Here is a 20,506-nt window from a genome sequence, read left to right on the forward strand (position 1 = left end):
CTGCAGTGATTTTGGAGCCCCCAAAATAAAGTCTGACACTGTTTCCACTGTTTCCCCATCTATTTCCCATGAAGTGATGGAACCGGATGCCGTGATCTTCGTTTTCTGAATGTTGAGCTTTAAGCCAACTTTTTCACTCTCCTCTTTCACTTTCATCAAGAGGCTTTTTAGTTCCTCTTCACTTTCTGCCATAAGTATGGTGTTTGGGTCATACCTGAATGGTCTAGTGGTTTTCCGTACTTTCTTCAATTTCAGTCTGAATTTGGCAATAAGGAGTTCATGATCTGAGCCACAGTTACCTCCTGGTCTTGTTTTCGCTCACTGTATAGAGCTTCTCCATCTTTGGCTGCAGAGAATATAATCAATCTGATTTTGGTGTTGACCATCTGGTGATGTCCTTGTGTAGAGTCTTCTCTTGTGTTGTTGGAAGAGGGTGTTTGCTATGACCAGTGCATTCTCTTCGCGAAACTCTATTAGCCTTTGCCCTGCTTCATTTAATATTCCAAGGCCAAATTTGCCTGTTACTCCAGGTGTTTCTTGACTTCCTACTTTTGCATTCCAGTCCCCTATAATGAAAAGGACATCTTTTTGGGGTGTTAGTTCTAAAAGGTCTTGTAGGTCTTCATAGAACCATTCAATTTCAGCTTCTTCAGCGTTACTGGTTGGGGCATAGACTTGGACCAGGATTAATCTTGAGAAAAAAGAATGATATATCTCTGACATTACTTTTAAAGGGCTAAGTTCTGAACGATATTACTGCCTCTCTGGAAATCACCCTTCTGGCTCTTGGTTTCAGATTTTATTTCATTCCTCATGTCACTCTCCATATGATAGGTGGATGAATTAAGATCAAAATTGTTCAGTCTGGAAAAAGCTTTAACCTGAGATCTGAGGAAAAGGGGCTGGAGACAAAGAGCAGCCTCAAAAGTTCATGAAGAAACTATGACAGCTTAGCAAGAAAGTACAAAGCCACACTGCAATAAAAGTCTGAAAAAATTCAGATATCAAGCAACAGACATGTGTTTCCAACCATAGGGGGAAGCTTGCAAAATTTTGCTGGATGGCATTGGAACTGTGAGAACTCCAGAAATTCTTGGCACAATTGACTTCATATAAACCACGACCCTAAATATGTGACCAAATTCTACCACGGCTGCTAGCAGCCTAAGACCCAGGGAGGCTTAGTGGTAATTCAGAATCCAAAACCAGACAAACCAAAACCCAAAACAAACAAATGAACCCCAAAATGTTTAATGTAAATGTTATAGGAACTCACAGCTGAAATAAATTTCAAAGCTTCCTTTTTGAGTGTCAAAGGAAAGGCTGGTAAATGTACCATGAGGCGTGAAGAAGAGGGCTAAAGAACACTTTTGGGAAAACCGCTGAAGTTCCTCAAAAACATCAGTTATCAGTTATATTCAAATGCTTATGATGTTGGCTAGAATGAAAAGAATATTTGTTATCATGATGTTAAAATTTATTTTTAATAATATTAGCTTCCAAGTTTGGAAACAAATCAAGATAAAACCATTTAAATGATTATAATATTTTTAAAATACTTTTTCCAGTGTTAACTTTTACTAGGAAACTTGCCTCAACACCTAAAAGTTAATGTGAAGAAGATTTAGACCTACCTATGATGAAGTAGGAGAAGGCGATGGCCCCCCACTCCAGCACTCTTGCCTGGAGAATCCCATGGACGGAGGAGCCTGGTAGGCTGCAGTCCATGGGGTCGAGACACGACTGAGCCACTTCACTTTCACTTTTCACTTTCATGCATTGGAGAAGGAAATGGCAACCCACTCCAGTGTTCTTGCCTGGAGAATCCCAGGGACGGGGGAGCATGGTGGGCTGCCGTCTTTGGGGTCGCACAGAGTCAGACACGACTGAAGCGACTTAGTAGCAGCAGCAGCAGCAGCAGCAGCATGATGAAATGATCTGGAATTCAATGTAAAGGAATGAATTCATTTGAGGTGGGGGTTGGTGGGGTGAGAAAGTCATGTTTGAAAACTATGTGGTTTAGAAGGCTATGCTTGGGTGTATCTGTTGGTCCATATGCAATCCAGAAATCAATAGTCACATGAGAGGGAATATAAAATGTCTTAGATCCTGGCTCTCAAATGTCTAAGAAGCTCTGCTATGGAAGGTCTGCTGCTTGAACAAAAACTATAGAATCTGCACTAGAAATAAGAGTGCCTTGAAGAGTTAATGGAAACGACGAGGAAAGAGAAACACCAACTTAGCCATTCAACTGGCTAAGCAGACGTGGAGCTAAACGTTTGCACCTAGATATGAATAAACAAATATGTTGAAATCACTCCTCTGTGAAGTTGAAGGTTTTGTCCTTTGAGAGAAATTTAATAAATTATAAGAAAGGGGGTCTTAGCTTTAGAAATACATTATCTAGGAATTTATTAATGTTAAAATACCTGTTTTATTTCTATAGCTATCCCAGAGGTCTATATCTTGGTGTCTTATTCTGAGAAATTGGGACTAATTGGAGAAGAAAAATGGAAGTGGTTTGAAACATAGAATTCTTTAATCTGGCTACTTGTACATATAAGCTATCCCCTGGAAGTAGTACAGATATACAATTTAACTCCTGGTTTCCTTGCTTTAGGTGTTTCCATTTTTAAAATGATATATTTAGTGTTTTGTGCTTAGGCAAAGAAATTCAGGTTTTCTTAAAAACAAATCAAAAGCCAACCACTGTCTGGGTAAGGAAAATGTTTAAATGGTAAAATGAAAGTGATCAGCTAAACCAAGGATGAAAAAAGTGAAAGTGGAACTCGCTCAGCCATGTCCGACTCTTTGTGACCCCATAGACTGTAGCCTGCCAGGCTCCTCTGTCCATGGAATTCTCCAGGCCAGAATACTGGACTAGGTAGCTATTCCCTTCTCCAGGGGATCTTCCCAACCCAGGGATCGAACTCAGGTCTCCTGCACTGCAGGCAGATTCTTTAGCATCTGAGCCACCAGGGAAGCCAAAACCAAGTCTATGATTTATTGAATAGATATTTAATGAGCTTCCGTCATTTAGATGGCACTATGATGACTGGCCAAACAACCTGCATAAGGAAATGTGGAAGTGCTTATAATGTCAGTGAGGACTGTCAGGGTTAAAGGGGATGAACATAGCATTCAAATCAGCTTTTTTTTAAAACCAAAAATGATAAAGGGAATTTACTGGCTCACTTCAGTTCAGTTCAGTTCAGTCGCTTAGTCGTGTCTGACTCTTTGCGAACCCATGGACTGCAGCATGCCGGGCCTCCCTGTCCATCACCAATTTCCGGAGATTACTCAAACTCATGTCCATTGAGTCAGTGATGCCATCCAACCATCTCATCCTCTGTCGACCCCATCCCTCCCACCTTCAATCTTTCCCAGCATCAAGGTCTTTTCAAATGAGTCAGCTCTTCATATCAAGTGGCCAAAGTATTGGAGTTTCTGCTTCAGCATCAGTCCTTTCAATGAACATTCAGGACTGATTTCCTTTAGGACAGACTGCTTGGATCTCCTTGGAGTCCAAGGGACTCTCAATTGTCTTCTCCAACACCACAGTTCAAAAGCATCAATTCTTCGGTGCTCAGATTTCTTTATAGCCCAACTCTCACATCCATACATGACTACTGGAAAACCATAACCTTGACTAGATGGACTTTGTTGGCAAAGTAATGTCTCTGCTTTTTAATATGCTGTCTAGGTTGGTCATCACTTTTCTTCCAAGGAATGTCTTTTAATTTCATGGCTGCAATCACAATCTGCAGTGATTTTGGAGCCCCAGAAAATAAAGTCAGCCACTGTTTCCACTGCTTCTCCATCTGTTTGCCATGAAGTGATGGGACCAGATGCCATGATCTTCATTTTCTGAATGTTGAGCTTTAAGCCAACTTTTTCACTCTCCTCTTTTACTTTCATCAAGAGGCTTTTTAGGTACTCTTCACTTTCTGCCATAAGGGTGGTATCATCTGCATATCTGAGGTTATTGATATTTCTCCCAGCAATCTTGATTCCAGCTTGTGCTTCTTCCAGCCCAGTGTTTCTCATGATGTACTCTGCATAGAAGTTAAATAAGCAGGGTGACAATATACAGCCTTGACGTACTCCTTTTCCTATTTGGAACCAGTCTGTTGTTCCATGTCCAGTTCTAACTGTTGCTTCCTGACCTGCATACAGGTTTCTCAAGAGGCAGGTCAGGTGACCTGGTATTCTCGTCTCTTTCAGAATTTTCCACAGTTTATTGTGATCCACACAGTCAAAGGCTTTGGCTATAGTCAATAAAGCAGAAATAGATGTTTTTTTCTGGAACTCTTGCCTTTTCGATGATCCAGTGGATGTTGGCAATTTGATCTCTGGTTCCTCTGCCTTTCTAAAACCAGCTTGAACATCAGGAAGTTCACGGTTCACGTATTGCTGAAGCCTGGCTTGGAGAATTTTGAGGATTACTTTGCTAGCGTGTGAGATGAGTGGAATTGTCTGGTAGTCTGAGCATTCCTTGGCATTGCCTTTCTTTGGGATTGGAATGAAAATGGATCTTTTCCAGTCCTGTGGCCACTGCTGAGTTTTCCAAATTTGCTGGCATATAGAGCGTAGCACTTTCACAGCATCATCTTTTAGGACTTGAAATAGCTCAACTGGAATTCCATCACCTCCACTAGCTTTATTCGTAGTGATGCTTCCTAAGGCCCACTTGACTTCACATTCCAGGATGTCTGGCTCTTGGTGAGTGATCACACCACTGTGATTATCTGGGTCATGAAGATCTTTCTTGTACAGTTCTGTGTATTCTTGCCACCCCTTCTTAATATCTTCTGCTTCTGTTAGGTTCATACATTTTTGTCCTTTATTGAGCCCATCTTTGTGTGAAATGTACCCTTGGTATCTCTAATTTTCTTGATGAGATCTCTAGTCTTTCCCATTCTATTGTTTTCCTCTATTTCTTTGCACTGATCATTGAGGAAGGCTTTCTTATCTCTCCTTCCTATTGTTTGGAACTCTGCATTTAAATGAATATATCTTTCCTTTTTTCCCCTTTGCTTTTGGCTTCTCTTCTTTTCACAGCTATTTGTAAGTCCTCCTCAGACAGCCATTTTGTTTTTTGTATTTCTTTTTCCTGGGGATGGTCTTGATCCCTGTCTCCTGTATAATGTCACGATACTCTGTCCATAGTTCATCAGGCACTCTGTCTATCAGATCTAGTCCCTTAAATCTATTTCTCAATTCCACTGTATAATCATAAGGGATTTGATTTAGGTCATACCTGAATGGTCTATTGGTTTGCCCTACTTTCTTCAATTTCAGTCTGAATTTGGCAATTAGGAGTTCATGATCTGAGCCACAGTCAGCTCCCGGTCTTGTTTTTGCTGACTGTATAGAGCTTCTTCATCTTTGGCTGAAAAGAATATAATCAATCTGATTTCAGTGTTGACCATCTGGTGATGTCCATGTGTAGAGTCTTCTCTTGTGTTGTTGGAAGAGTGTGTTTGCTATGACCAGTGCATTCTCTTGGCAAAACTCTATTAGCCTATGCCCTGCTTCATTTCATAGTCCAAGGCCAAATTTGCCTGTTACTCCAGGTGTTTCTTGACTTCCTACTTTTGCATTCCAGTCCCCTATAATGAAAAGGACATCTTTTTGGGGTGTTAATTCTAGAAGGTCTTGTAAGTCTTCATAGAACTGTTCAACTTCAGCTTCTTCAGCGTTACTGGTTGGGGCATAGACGTGAATTACTGTGATATTGAATGGTTTGCCTTGGAAATGAACAGAGATCGTTGTCGTTTTTGAGGCTGCATCCAAGTACTGCATTTCGAACTCTTTTGTTGAGTATGAGGGCTACTCCATTTCTTCTAAGGGATTGTTGCCAACAGTAGTAGATATAATGGTCATCTGAGTTAAATTCACCCATTCCAGTCCATTTTAGTTTGCTGATTCCTAAGATGTCAACATTCACTCTTGCCATCTCCTGTTTGACCACTACCAATTTGCCTTGATTCGTGGACCTGACATTCCAGGTTCCTATGCAATATTGCTCTTTACAGCTTCGGACCTTGCTTCTATCACCAATCACATCTACAGCTGGGTGTTGTTTTTGCTTTGGCTCCGTCTCTTCATTCTTTCTGGAGTTATTTCTCCACTGATCTCCAGTAGCATATTGGGCACCTACCCACCTGGGGAGTTCATCTTTCACTGTCCTATCTTTTTGCCTTTTCATACTGTTCATGGGGTTCTCAAGGCAGGAACACGGACATGGTTTGCCGTCCCTTCTCTTCTTTGCTGGCTACTGTTACTGAAATTTCAAGCACTGCTTCAGGCACTGTTAGAGCCTCAGGGTCTTATCTCTCTCTTTATCCCTTGACTCTGCCCTAAAGGAGTTAGAAGAGCTGGAAAGGAAATTCACACTTTAAAGACTTTAAGGTCATGTTTACAATTGCCATTAAGGAAAATACCCTTGAAACTCATACGTCTTGGTCCCAATTTCTTTTTCCTTGAAAATGAATGAATTGAGCTTTCATTTCAAAGGTTTCTTTTAGCTTCAACATTTACATTTAGCAAATAAAAATAAATACATTTTAATTTCAGATAAACAATGAGTGATTTTTTAGTCTAGGTATGAACTGAATATTGTGTAGAATATACTTATACAGGGGACTTCCCTAGTGGCTCAGACAGTAAAGCATCTGTCTATAATATGGGAGACCTGGGTTCAATCCCTGGGTCGGGAAGATTCCCTGGAGAAGGAAATGGCAACCCACTCCAGTACTCTTGAAACCCCATGGACAGAGGAGCCTGGTGTCCGTCCATAGGGTCGCAAAGAGTTGAACACAACTGAACGACTTCACTTTCTACTTATACTGAAAAGTTTTCATTGTTTATTTGAGTTCAAATTTAACTGGGCTTCCTGCCTTTTACCTGGCCACTCTAATCCTGGACTTTAATTTCCATCTATCCACCCTTTCATTCATTCCCTTATTTATCCACTCACCCTTCCATCCATCCATCCACACACCCACTCACCCATCTACAGATTTATTCAAACAGGTAGCAGAAGAGTACCTGCTCTATGGCCAGACAGGTGCCAGAAATATGGTGAAGAACAAAAAACAGCCAAGATTTCTGCTCTCATGGAGCTTTCAACCCCTTTAGCTGGGAAGAGTGACAGTAATCATATAATTGACATACATGACATATACATGATAATATGCGACAGTAACATATAATTGCTAGCCAACTTAAGTGTGCTGAAGGGGAGAGGAGAGCATGTTACAAAGGACCAGAGGTCAGAGAAAGCTTCCCTAAGGAAGCTGTGATGGGAATGACAGCTGAAGGCTGGGAGAAGAGCATTCAAGGTGAGAAACTAGCCTGTGTTTCTTGTCTATATTGAGATTAGTGGCTGCAGAATTGGACTGAAAGATTGCTTGGCTGTTCTTGGGCAGAGTTGGAGGAAAACATGAGTAGGGGCACCCTCTTACCTCCTCAGTCATTCTGGTTCTTGTTAGACCCCCAGCCTTGCTTTCCATGAATAGAAAGTACCACTGTTACCCGAGGTAACTCTTCTTCGAATGTCATGATAAGGAAACATGGGCTTTAGAAGATACAACTTATGATGCCTGTCCTGGAAACACATTACTGGTCCTATTTCGTTGTTGCTTGTTAATGGTGAGTAATGACACATGGAAGTATTTTCTGAGTCAGGAGACCCAGATTCTGGCCTTTGGTTTGCTGCCAGCCGGGTGGCGAGGGTGGGCATGCCACTGAAACTCCCTGTGCCTCAACTTCCTCAGTTGTCACATGGGACTCACAGTATGAATGCAGCCTCCCTGCATTGTTGTGAAGGTTAAAATAACATGAAAATTTACTTTTGAAAAGTGAGTTTTATTGTTACTATACTACTAGTCATACTGAATCAGTTACTACCGTCGCTTTTGGCATGGAGTAACTTCTTCACAATTTTCAACAAAATATGTCTTCTGATGTCTTACTGGGTATAGTGAAACTTGGACAGATATAAATGTGAATAAGTGCTTTTACAGGTTTTTCATCAGTTTAATGAGAATACTGGTATAGTACTTGCTAGGATTCCACCACTGTGGGGTTGAGAGGGTTAATGTGCTTAGAGCTTTTTGAAAAGTAGGTTGCTTCCTGAACACAAATATAAATCTCACTTGTTATTATTACTATCATTATAGCTGATGTTTCTTTTTTAACACATTAACTTTCCTCCACTGAGCAAACTGCTCAATTGTTGGGAAGACTCATGTCGTCGTTTGTCTCTTCTTGATGTGTCTCGCTGCTCTTGAGCTAAACAATTCTTTAGCTCCCAGGGTGCTTATTTAATAAATGATGCTGTGAAGTTCCCAAAGAAAGACTTTCAATTTTCCTCTTGTGTGATGGCTGTGATCAAGTTCCAACACCCTGTGGTCTGGTTCAATGAGAATGTACGCTTGGAACTCATTCACTCACTTGCTTGTTGTATTTAATCTGTTAAGTTCCATAAATTGTAGAAGTACCTAATGCTTTTCTTCTTCTCTTGACAATTTTCTCCTTTGCTTTCCCTTAAACTTGGGGGAAAATAGTTAATTGCTATATATTTTTGAGCTAATTTTCTCTGACTTCTACAAGATACTGTGAAGAAGGCTATCTGTATTTTATGTATCTCTTAAAATGCACAAACACACACACACACTACATCCTGGCTAGAAGCTGAGCGGAAATAATAGCTGATGCACTGAAGCTGTAGAACCATGGAGTTATCAGAGATTTTGAGTTCAAGTTTAACTTATTCATTTCCCAGGTGAAGAAACTGAGGCCAGAGTTCATATGCGGAGCCAAGATCACAGGACAAAGGCAGTCTTAAAATGTGACCTGACAACCAGATCCAGCCACACATTCGTTGTATTGTCTATGGCTGTGTTTGCACTACAATGATATGAGTAGTTTCCTTTTCCTTGTTTTGTTTCTAATTTTACTTAATAACCAATTATTTTTTAATGAGGTGTAATTGACATATGACATTATATTTGTTTCAGATGTACAACATAATGATTCAATATTTGTGTATATTCCAGAGTTGAGCACTTTTAACAGACACTGTATGACTCTCAAAACAAGATATTTACTGCCTGGCTGGCCCTCACATAAAAGATCACCCATCTCTTCCTAGACTTTTGGAGTCTTCTGCTTCCAGCTGGTAGGAGAGCAGACATGAAGTATATATGAAGTGGGGGCTGGGGAGTTGGGGGGGTAGCCAGGCCTGGAGGGTATACATTGTTTCTGCCCACATTCCATTGGTATGCATTCATCATATGGTCCCACTTAGATGCAAGAAGTGTTGGGAAATGTAGTGCTGAGCAGCTGATCCTCAGTGCAAATGCTACTACTCTATGAAAGTGGGACCGTGACTCTTAATGGATAGCTAGTTGTCTGTGCCACCCTTGGGCAGAAACTGCTGGTTTCCTACAGTGTAGTAGATAGTTTGTGGGTATCTGCTGAATACATGGCCCCCATCCCTGAGAACTAGAGCTTTCCAAAGAGTGGGCCTCTTTAGCCATGTCTTTACTATCTGACTCCATTGCTTGTTATCCATAATTACTGAAGTAGAGAATGACATTTGGTCCAAAATATAATTCTAGAAATTTTTACCAGATACTAAGAGATGATCATCAGTCTCTGTTTCTTTGTTTGTTTTAATATTCTTCACTTACTAAACATTTTAACTAGAATGATATATACAGACTCTCAGTAGAGGCCATGTTTTGCTTTAGATCTATTCCAAATCTAAACGTTACATATTCCTGAACCTTTAAAAATAATACACATAGCTTATTTGGCTAAGATAGTGGTGGTTGTTGTTTAGTCACTAAGTTGTATCTAACTCTTTGCAACCCCATGGACTGTATCCCGCCAGGCCCCTCTGTCCATGGGATGTCCCAGGCAAGAATACTGGAGTGGGTTGCCCTGTCTTTCTCCAGGGAATCTTCCTGACTCAGGGATCAAACCCATGTCTTCTGCACTGGCTGGGAGATTGTTTACGAGGGAAGCTACCAGGGAAGCCCAAGATACAAGTAAAGCATCATAATTATAATTAGTAATATAAAATTTACAAGGAAAGGCAAAAGATCACTGTCTTTCAATATTCTTCAACACAATAAAGTGTTTCAATTGGACACAGAAGCTGTGGGACAAGCCACCTGTAGTCCCCAGAGAAAAGCAGAGAAAGCAACACTGCAGAATGAGCAACGGATGAAACAGAGACACACAAAGCAGAAACAAGAGGCCGTGGGGCTCCGTGAAGAGCACAGCTTGTTTAGTTCCCGATTCTTTTTGGACTCCTGGTTCTTCTTTGGCATGAGGCCCATCTGTCCTTCCTAACTTTGAGACTTTTCAGATACCCGTGGTAGTGGACATATATGGTTTTATCTACCCTGAACCCTTTCCTTTATATAGGGGAACAACTCTTCCTCCACGCCATACTGTGACCCAACATGTGATCACATGACCCTGCTTTTTTATCCTCAGTGATGAGTATACATACATACATATGTACACATATATAGCTGACTGTTGAACAACACAGGTTTGGAATGTGCGAGTCTACCTATATGTGGAGTTTTTTCAGTCAATATACAATTAGTCTTCTGTATCCATGGATTCCATGTCCATGGATTCAATCAACTTCTGATCATATACTAAAGGGACTTAAACATCCATAGAAGGTGGGAAGCTGTCCTCGAACCAATGCCCCATGGAAACAGAGGGAGAGTTCTGTGTGTGTGTGTGTGTGTGTGTGTGTGTGTGTGTATACATACATCAGTCAGTTCAGTCGCTCAGTCATGTCCAACTCTTTGCAACCCCATGAATCGCAGCACGCCAGGCCTCCCTGTCCATCGCCAACTCCTGAGTTCACTCAAACTCATGTCCATCGAGTTGGTGATGCCATCCAGCCGTCTCATGCTCTGTCATCCCCTTCTCCTCCTGCCCCCAATCCCTCCCAATGAGTCAACTCTTCACATGAGGTAGCCAAAGTATTGGAGTTTCAGCTTCAGCATCAGTCCTTCCAATGAACAGCTGGGACTGATCTCCTTTAGAATGGACTGATTGGATCTCTTTGTAGTCCAAGGGACTCTCAAGAGTCTTCTCCAACACCACAGTTCAAAAGCATCAATTATTTGGCATTCAGCTTTCTTCACAGTCCAACTCTCACATCCATACATGACCATTGGAAAAACCATACCCTTGACTAGACAGACCTTTGTTGGCAAAGTAATGTCTCTGCTTTTCAATATGCTATCTAGGTTGGTCATAACTTTCCTTCCAAGGAGTAAGCGTCTTTTAATTTCATGGCTGCAATCACCAACTGCAGTGATTTTGGAGCCCCCCAAAATAAAGTCTGACACTGTTTCCACATACATAAAGTGGAATAATTATTATTCACCCTTAAAAAGAAGGAGATTCTGTCATAAGCTTCAGATGAGGAACCTGGAGGACATCATGCTCAATGAAATAAGCCAGTCATGGAAAGACAAATGATGTATGATTACAGTTATATGAGGCACCTAGAGTAGTCAAAATCACAGAGACAGAAAGTAGAACAGTGGTTCCAGGGGCTGGGGTCTTGTTGAGACCAGGCAAATCCACGGAGACAAAGAGTACGTTAGTGCTTGCCCTAGCTGGAGGGAGTGAAGAATGAAGAGTGACTGCTGATAGGGACAGGTCTTCCTTTTGGAGAAATTAAAATCTTATGGGATCAGATAATGGTGATGGTTATACATCTTTATGCACATAATAAAAAACTGCTGGATTTTAAATTATTTTTATTATTTTAAAGAATTGTATACTTTAAAAGCATGAGTTTTATGGTATGTAAATTCCATCTCAGTGAAGATGTTATTGTTTTGAAAACTGCAATGGATTTCAGAGCATATCAGTTGCTGCCTGTCCCCTGCCCCCCAAGTCAATTATACTCCCTGTAGTTACAGACCTGAAAGGTGCATTTTCATGGCCCCCACACATAAAGCTCTATCACAAGTGTATTTTTGGTGTTGATCATGTTAATAGTTACCTAAAATGCATTAATTACAGGCCCAGAGTAATGGACTAAATTATTTCCCCCAATGCTTTCTTTTTCCAGAATTTAGCAAATGCATGGTCCTTCCTCATTGAAGGTATATGAGTTTTGATGCTCCTGTTTCACTACTGCAACCATCTTGAGTCTCAAAGAACAAACGATACATCAGCAGAGAGTATGAAATGATTTCAGATCTACCTTGTGACTGTAACAAACATAAAAAGAAGTTTGAAACCTCTTGGCATTCCCAACAGCTGACCAGAACCATACTTATGCAAACTGTCACTGGGTTGTTACTGCCATCATCCTCACTTTGGGCAAATCAAATGCAAAAAAGGAAGAATGGGACAAGTCCTGCTGAAATAAATTGGGAATGCTTGAGACTCAAGGTACATGGTAATTTTCTTAAGTTCCAGATTTATCAGTTTAAGTGGAAGATAAACCAAAATCTAATTTAAAAAAATGTCCCAGAGAGATGGAAGGGATGAAAGGAGGGAATCATAATAGAAGCCAGACATTTCTAAAGTTACTTAGATATTTGACTTTGGAATCATGTAAATGTCTTACATGATCAAAATAGCTATGAAAATAAATGAAATTAATAAACCCAATTGTGGATTGAGTGGGTGGCTTAACTACACAGACAACTATTTAAAAGTATTTTTAAAATAATAATTTGACTGAATGTACCCTAATACAAAAGATCTGTAAAAATAAACAAAGTTGAATTTTTCCAGCAGTCATATTGCTAATGATAATATTGATACAACTATTCTAAGCTATTATATATGTAATAAGATAAAACAAATAAGTAATTGTGTTCTTTAGAAGCCAAGATTTTCAACACGAAAGAATTATAAAATATGAGAAGTAAAAAATATGCAATCCTAAATTTGAATTAGAAGTATAAACGCATGACGCATTTTCTATTAAAAAATATTTCCTAGTTCCATCTACTGGAAAGGCCTAGGAATAATGATGAACCCAGTCTCACTGATCTATTCTGGCATCCAGACTGCAGTCTCTAAATACAACTTCCAACCAAAAGCAACTAAGGTCTCTTGGGGAAACAGCTAATTAATTGGGGCAGGGAATGATTGTGACAAGCTTGGGATATCTTGTTAGAAAATCAGGACACTGTGAAAAACTACCGGTGTCATGACAAAAGGATTCAAAAGCCGATATGAAGAGACTCCCGTAGGTTACAATAGGGACAGTTCAAGCATCAAGATGATAACTGCAATGAAATGAAGCACACTAAAACCAGTAAGTTTCATCTTTGGAGAATGCTGGGAACCTAGTCATTTTTCTGAAAAAAGAAAAAATCAAGCTTTTATTCTGACTTCCCTGTATTAATTATACCTCAGGACAATCGAATTGTTGATGAGAGAAACACCTACTTGATAGATCTAGGCTAGTAGATGAAGAAAGAATGATAGAATAGAACGTGACCATTTCACTACCCTCTAATGAATCTGTGGGTATAGGCTGCCTTCTCAGTGTGCTGCTGACATTGCAGAAACAACCAGGCATTTTTCGCCCCCTAGTGGAAGCTCACCATTATGAAGTATTCTTCATAAACAAGCAAACCCAAATCCAATACAAGGGCAATTAACAATGTATCTATATTTCAATTTCAATTAACCTAACTTAAATTTCAATTAACCTCTATGTGCTGTCCAATATGGTAGACACTAGCCATTTGCGTCTATGTAAATTTAAATTAATTAAAACAAAATAAAACAATTCAGTCCTTCAGTCACATTAGTGAAGATACAGAATGCAGATACAGAACATTTCTACCCTCATAGAAGATTTTGTTGGACAGGGCTGAAAATGTAACTACTAGTATATAAGAAGTACAGGAAATAGAAAACATGATTCACACAATGTGAGGATTCAATCACCAAATCCAGAATGTTGGAAACTCTGTTGAGATAGATGATCTAGGTGTTTCAATCAATAAATTACAAGGGGGAAAAGGGGGTGGGGAGGGAGAGCCTATAGTTTAAAAGAGACAAGAAAAACATCAACCAAATGTAAAGTATGGATCTCATTTGAACACTGACTGGATATTTGATGATACCATGAAAGCAGTATTATCTTTTAGTGTTAGTGACATTGTGGTTATATCTAATGCATGATTATGTTTTAGAGGTGTATCTGGTAATGTTCACAGAAGAAATGATGTAATGTCTAGATTTAGCCCTAAAATCCAGTAGAGACAGAAAGCAGACCAGGGCATAAATGGTACAAGATTTGCCATACATTGACAATTCTTGAAGTTAGAGATTCTGCTAAACTAGCCTGGTTTTTTATACAGGTCTGAAGTCTGCCAGAGGAAAAGTTTAAAAAATGACTGGTTTATCTTTTAGATTCACAAAGTAGGTCTGAATCCATTTGGTACTTTCTGCGGTTGTATCTTTTGTTATTCTCCATGTCAGAATGCTTGCAGCATAGAAAGGGTGGCATCGCATTGTGACACGTGGTTCTCTGATGAGCTCTCTTACCCTTTGACAAGTTACGTAAATGTGCTTTCCCATTACATTAGCTGTAAGGCCACTTGGTAGGTGTTCAGTAGCCACTTGACATTCAATGTACACTAAGAGGTGATCATGGCATTCAGCGAATCACGGAAGATGTTGGAAGTTCAAAGATTAATAAAATATAGTTCTTGAATTCATAGGGTTTATACTCTGATGAAGATGTCATATAATTCATAAAGAATAAACAACTAAAATAGTCACAAAGTTTAGAGAAGCCAAAAGAAGGGATTGGTCCATTACATCTTAGGCTGATATTGAAAAAAAAATACTTCACAAAGAAGGTGGACTTTGCACAACACTTTGAGAGACTGAAAACATGCTTTCCAGGTTAATAGCATGAGCAAAGACAGGCAGGCATGAAAGAGGCTGGCATGTCCGAGAGACTACAAACAGTGTATCTCAGTACTCTGGAGGTGTTCATTAGCAAAATTCAAGTGACTACTGTCTTATTAACAGGAAATCTCAGTTCAATTCAATAAATCCAATTCAATAAACTTTCAGTTTGATTTAATTAATATCTAGCAGAGCAAATGAATAACTGAAAATATTCTATCATTGAAGCAGTTTTTACGTACTTAACACTCCCCTAGAGTCTGTGGAGGGTCCAAAAGAAAAATAGGAAAAAATCCTAAAGGATTTTTTGTCTTGGTAGAGAAGTAGGATTTACATGTGTGGAATAATTGCAGAGAATGATTAGCGAATTCCCGAGGAAGACACAAAAAACAGAATTTCAAAGAGACTTAAAAACCAAGGTTTTGTTCTGAGCTGATTTTGTTGGTAATGACAGTCAACACTGAGGGCTCAGGACATGTATGAAGCACTCACACATACTTCCTCATTTAAGTTCAAGTTCACGAACAGAAAAAATCTAGGTCCCAGTGATTTGTATAATGGATATTTTTCTTCCATGTTTTAACTGTAGATGCTGGGAATATCATCCATCACATTTGCCTTGCCCAACTTTAGCTGGTCTTCACATGTACGTGTGTACCTGCGTGGGGGTTGGGGAGTGTGGGGAGGTTGGGTATATGCGTCATGTGATGAGACTGCACAGGGAAGACTTCGGGCTGCCTGACTATGGTGAGACTTGGTGTGAACAGATGAGCTGGGCCAGTGTGATTCATTCTCGAGGCAAACTGGCCTGCAAACGCAGAAAGAATCGGCTAGAAGGGGAGAGAAGGGACAAGGGAGCAAACACATGAAGAGCAAGAAGCTGAATCACATTAATGGCCAAATACCAGTGTGAAGCTCCCATGGTCCACCCAGCTGCTCATTCTGGTCTTTCTAAAGTCTAATTATTTGGATTTTTCCAAGGTCTCTTTGCACATTCATCCTTGTATAGATAGTATGAACTTGAGAGTCTTAGGACTCTGATTTGCAAAGATGCTCTTCTAACTCACTTGTCATCTTCAGTTTCAACTCAGTTTCTCTTGGATAAATACAAATCAGATATGGAATTCTCCCTCCCCTGTTCTCCTTCCTTTCTCCCAGAGGGATATATATTCCCTCGTGGAGAGGAATGGGGATCAAGAAGGAGCTCTGGCCTGTGAAATCGTCACCCTCCCTGAGGCCCACCTGGTCCTGGGTGATCTCCTTTATTTTCATTGCCTCCCTGGCTGATGAACTAACCCCAATAATTCTGAGGCTGGTCTACACTGTGCCTCTTCCTCCTTCAGGGGCCCAAGTAGTCACTCCCACTTCCTATTTGAGGGTCAGAGACTCTTGATTGTGTTTCCTGAACCATGCAGGAGTACACTGGATCTGATAGGATGTCCTAACCTATGACACTGATGTGTTGCCTACTGTGCTAAAGAGGCAGGTTCAAATACAGTAAAATAATGTGTGCTCAGCCGTGTACGGCTCTTTGCTACCACATGGACTGTAGCCCTTTAGGTTCGTCTGTCTATGAGATTTTTACAAGCCAGAACTCTAGAGTGGTTACCATTCCCTTCTCCAGGGGGATCTTCCTGACGCAGGGATTGAACCTGCGTCTCTTGCATCTCCTGCACTGGCAGGGAGATTCTTTACCACTAGCGCCAGATGGGAAGCCCTAGGAGGCAGGCTGGGGATGCCCTAATGTAGTCTAAGACAAGATCTACCTGAAGCCCCACGCCCCACCTCCAGTATCTCAGTCTGCTCAGGAACAGTGTTGGATGCAGCACTTCTCTGTGAGGTTTGCCCTCTCCTCAGCTCCCCCCCAGGCCCATGCTCAGCCCCGTCTGTCCATGCATGAGTGCTCAGTCGTGTCTGAGTCTTTGCAACCCCAAGGACTGTAGCCTGCCAGGCTCCTCTGCCCAGGAGCCCGCCAAATGCTGCTGCTGCTGCTAAGTCGCTTCAGTCGTGTCCAACTCTGTGCGACCTCGTAGACGGCAGCCCACCAGGCTCCCCTGTCCCTGGGATTCTCCAGGCAAGAACATTGGAGTGGGTTGCCATTTCCTTCTCCAATGCATGAAAGCGAAAAGTGAAAGGAAAGTCATTCAGTCGTGTCTGACTCTTCGCGACCCCATGGACTGCAGCCCACCAGGCTCCTCCGTCCATGGGATTTTCCAGGCAAGAGTACTGGAGTGGGGTGCCATCGCCTTTTCCGCTGCCAAATGCTAGCTTTCATTTAACAATCTGCACTCTGTCACACATGATTTAGCCAGGCTGAATGAAACCCAAGTCCTGGATAAGTTCTCCTAGAATCTTCTTTCCAATTACCTGCTCAAAATTCACTTTTGAAAGATAGGTAAGCTGCTCTCATGTAAGCTTCTCTCTGGGTGTTACTTCATGTTCTTCATATTGAGCCCTTTCAGACAGCGCAACCAGACTTGCCTCTCTCAACCAGTCTGGCTCCTGCACCAGACAATTTACTTCCAAACTTAGTTTCATTTCTCTTCTTAGTTTTAAGAATATAAATCGGAACTCAAAGGTAAACAATGATTTCTTTGTTCTTGCCTTTGTACACTCTCTTTCTAAAGACGGTGAGCATGCAGAGTAGCCTGCTGTCTTAAAGGAAGAGAGAGTGAAATAGTTACAAGAAAGCTTGGGGAGAAAGCCTTATTGGATATTGCAGTATTATCTGCTATATAACAATACTTGAGTATCTTAGTTAAGTTTCTTAAAACCTGTGCAGCATAGCACTAGAATCCTCTTTAAAATGCTGATATTTGAGCTCCAGGATGATTTATGATACAGATTTCCTGAATTACAGTGCAAAATTTTTATGACCTTTGTCCACAGAAAACAGTCCAGCCCAAAATACAACCAAGCTTTGAAATAGCTTCATTATTAGATTGTTCTACATAACTGATTCTTTTCACTTTACATGTAAGATACATGAAACCCATGGATAATCTACTCACTTCATTTTCACAATTATCTCCAACATCAATCTAAATATACTCTTTTTATAAGCATGGGCAATTACCTTTAATAAAATAATTAAAATACTAGTTTGAAATTTTTCCTTTTCCAGTCCTTGAGTAGGATATTAATGAAGAGGATACGGCATGGGGGGTGGTGGTGGTGGGGTGCTGGAAATGGCAGATAAAATGGTAGAGATTTTAAAAGCCCAATCCATTTGGAACAACTAATATTAACATGGCCATACTACCCAAAGCAATCTAAAGATTTAATGCAATCCCTATCAAAATACCCAGGACATTTTTCAAACAATTAGAACAAATAATCACAAAATTTATATGGAACCACAGAAGACCTCAAATTGCCAAAGTAATCCTGAGAAAAAAGAACAGAGAGAGAGGAATAAACCTCATAGACTTCAGACTATTCTACAAAGCTATAGTAATCAAAGCAGCATTGTATTGGCTCAAAATCAGACACATAGATCAATGGAACAGACTAGAGAGTCCAGACGGAGAAGGCAATGGCACCCCACTCCAGTACTCTTGCCTGGAAAATCCCATGGATGGAGGAGCCTGGTGGGCTGCAGTCCATGGGGTCACGAAGAGTTGGACACAACTGAATGACTTCCCTTTCACTTTTCACTTTCATGCATTGGAGAAGGAAACGGCAACCCACTCCAGTGTTCTTGCCTGGAGAATCCCAGGGACGGGGGAGCCTGGTGAGCTGCCGTCTATGGGGTCGCACAGTCGGACACGACTGAAGTGACTTAGCAGCAGCAGCAGAGAGTCCAGAAATAATCAATGCACTTACAACTCAAACACGACTGAGCGAATGAACTGAACTGAATCTATGACAAATGAGGCAAGAATATACAATGGAAAAAAGACAGTCCCTTCAACAAATAGTGCTAGGCAAACTGTATAGCTACACGTAAACCAATGAAATTAGAACACTTCCTCACACCATATACAAAAACAAACTCAAATGGCTTCAAGACCTAAACTTAACACCTGAAACCATAAAGCTCCTAAAAGAGAACATAGCTGGAATACTCTGACGTAAATCATAGCACTATTTTCTTGGATCAGTCTCCTAAGGCAAAAGAAATAAGAGCAAAAAACAAATTGGACCTAACTAAACCTAAAAGCTTTTGCACAGCAAAGGAAATCATCAACAAAATGAAAAGACAACCTATGAAATGGGAGAGAATACTTGCAAATCATGTGACTGACCAAGGGTTAATATTCAAAATATACAAACAGCTCATATAACTCAATTTCAAAAACAAACAATCCAATGAAAACATGGGCATAAGACTAGAATAGATAATTTTTCAAAGAAAACATAAAGATGGCTAACAGGCACATGGAAAGATATTTAACCACTAATTTTAAGAGAAATGCAAATCAAAACCACAATAAAGTATCATCTCACATCAGTCAGAATGGTTATCATTAAAAAGTCTATAAGTAACAAATGTTGGAGAGGCCATGGGGAAAATGGAACTCTTCTACACTGTTGGTGAGAATGTAAATTGGTGCAGCCACTCTGAAAATAATTATCAGTTTCCTTTAGAAACTATGACTCAGCTAGTCCTTTTCTGGGTATATATCCAAAAGAAATCAAAAACACTAATTTGAAAAGATGCATGCACCCCAATGTTCATGCAGCATTGTTTATAATTGCCAATGTATGGAAGCAACCAAAGTGTCCATCAACAGATGAATGGACAAAGAAGGCGTGGTGTGTGTATATGCATACATATACATTCACACACATACATACGTACATACAACGAGATACTGCTCAGCCACAAAAAGAAAAGAGTGAAGTTCTGCTATTCGCAACAACATGGATGGACTCGGAGGTTATTATGCTAAGCGAAGTAAGTCAGACAGAGGAAGACAAATCTGTGTGATATCATTTGTATGTGGAATATAAAATATAATATACATGAATCGATATGCAAAACAGAAACAGATTCACAGATACAGAAAACAAGCTTCTGGTAAACAAAGGGGAGAGGGATGAGGAGGGACAAATCAGGAGTATGCGATTAATAGACACAAACTACGAAATATAAAACAGATAAGCAAAAAGGATATACTGTATAGCACGGGGAATTATACCCAGTATCTCATAATAAAATACAATGGAATATAATCTGCAAATACTCTGAATCACTATGCTGTATACCTGACACTAACACAATATTGTAAATCAACTATACTTCAATAAGAGAAATAAAAAACCCAAACCATGCTAGGATTACGACTATGTAAAATGCATGCATGCAAATTCAGGGCATAAACGAAGCCTGGAAAATGGAAGCCAGCTGACTTTTGGTGAGGTGGGATTGTGACATCTTAACTCTTTAAAATTTTTAGCTAACATTGTGTTAGAGGAAACATTCTAAAGCACAGAATAATTTAGACTTACAACAGAAAGATCATTGTTAAAAATTGAGAGGAAATGGAAGAGAGAGTAGAAAAATAAAGTCTAAATCATCTTTAAATCCTGGTGAATTCTAACTAGTCAATTCTTCTTA

General features: G+C 40.2%; 1 pseudogene; it reads right to left on the reverse strand.

The window, feature by feature from the left end:
* Positions 1-219: 219 nt before the first annotated feature.
* Positions 220-6,148, reverse strand: LOC132659261 (craniofacial development protein 2-like; annotated as a pseudogene).
* Between the last annotated feature and the right edge of the window lie 14,358 nt (positions 6,149-20,506).

This window comes from Ovis aries, chromosome 2 (genome assembly GCF_016772045.2).
Source record: "Ovis aries strain OAR_USU_Benz2616 breed Rambouillet chromosome 2, ARS-UI_Ramb_v3.0, whole genome shotgun sequence".
In the NCBI taxonomy this organism is placed as follows: Eukaryota; Metazoa; Chordata; class Mammalia; order Artiodactyla; family Bovidae; genus Ovis; species Ovis aries.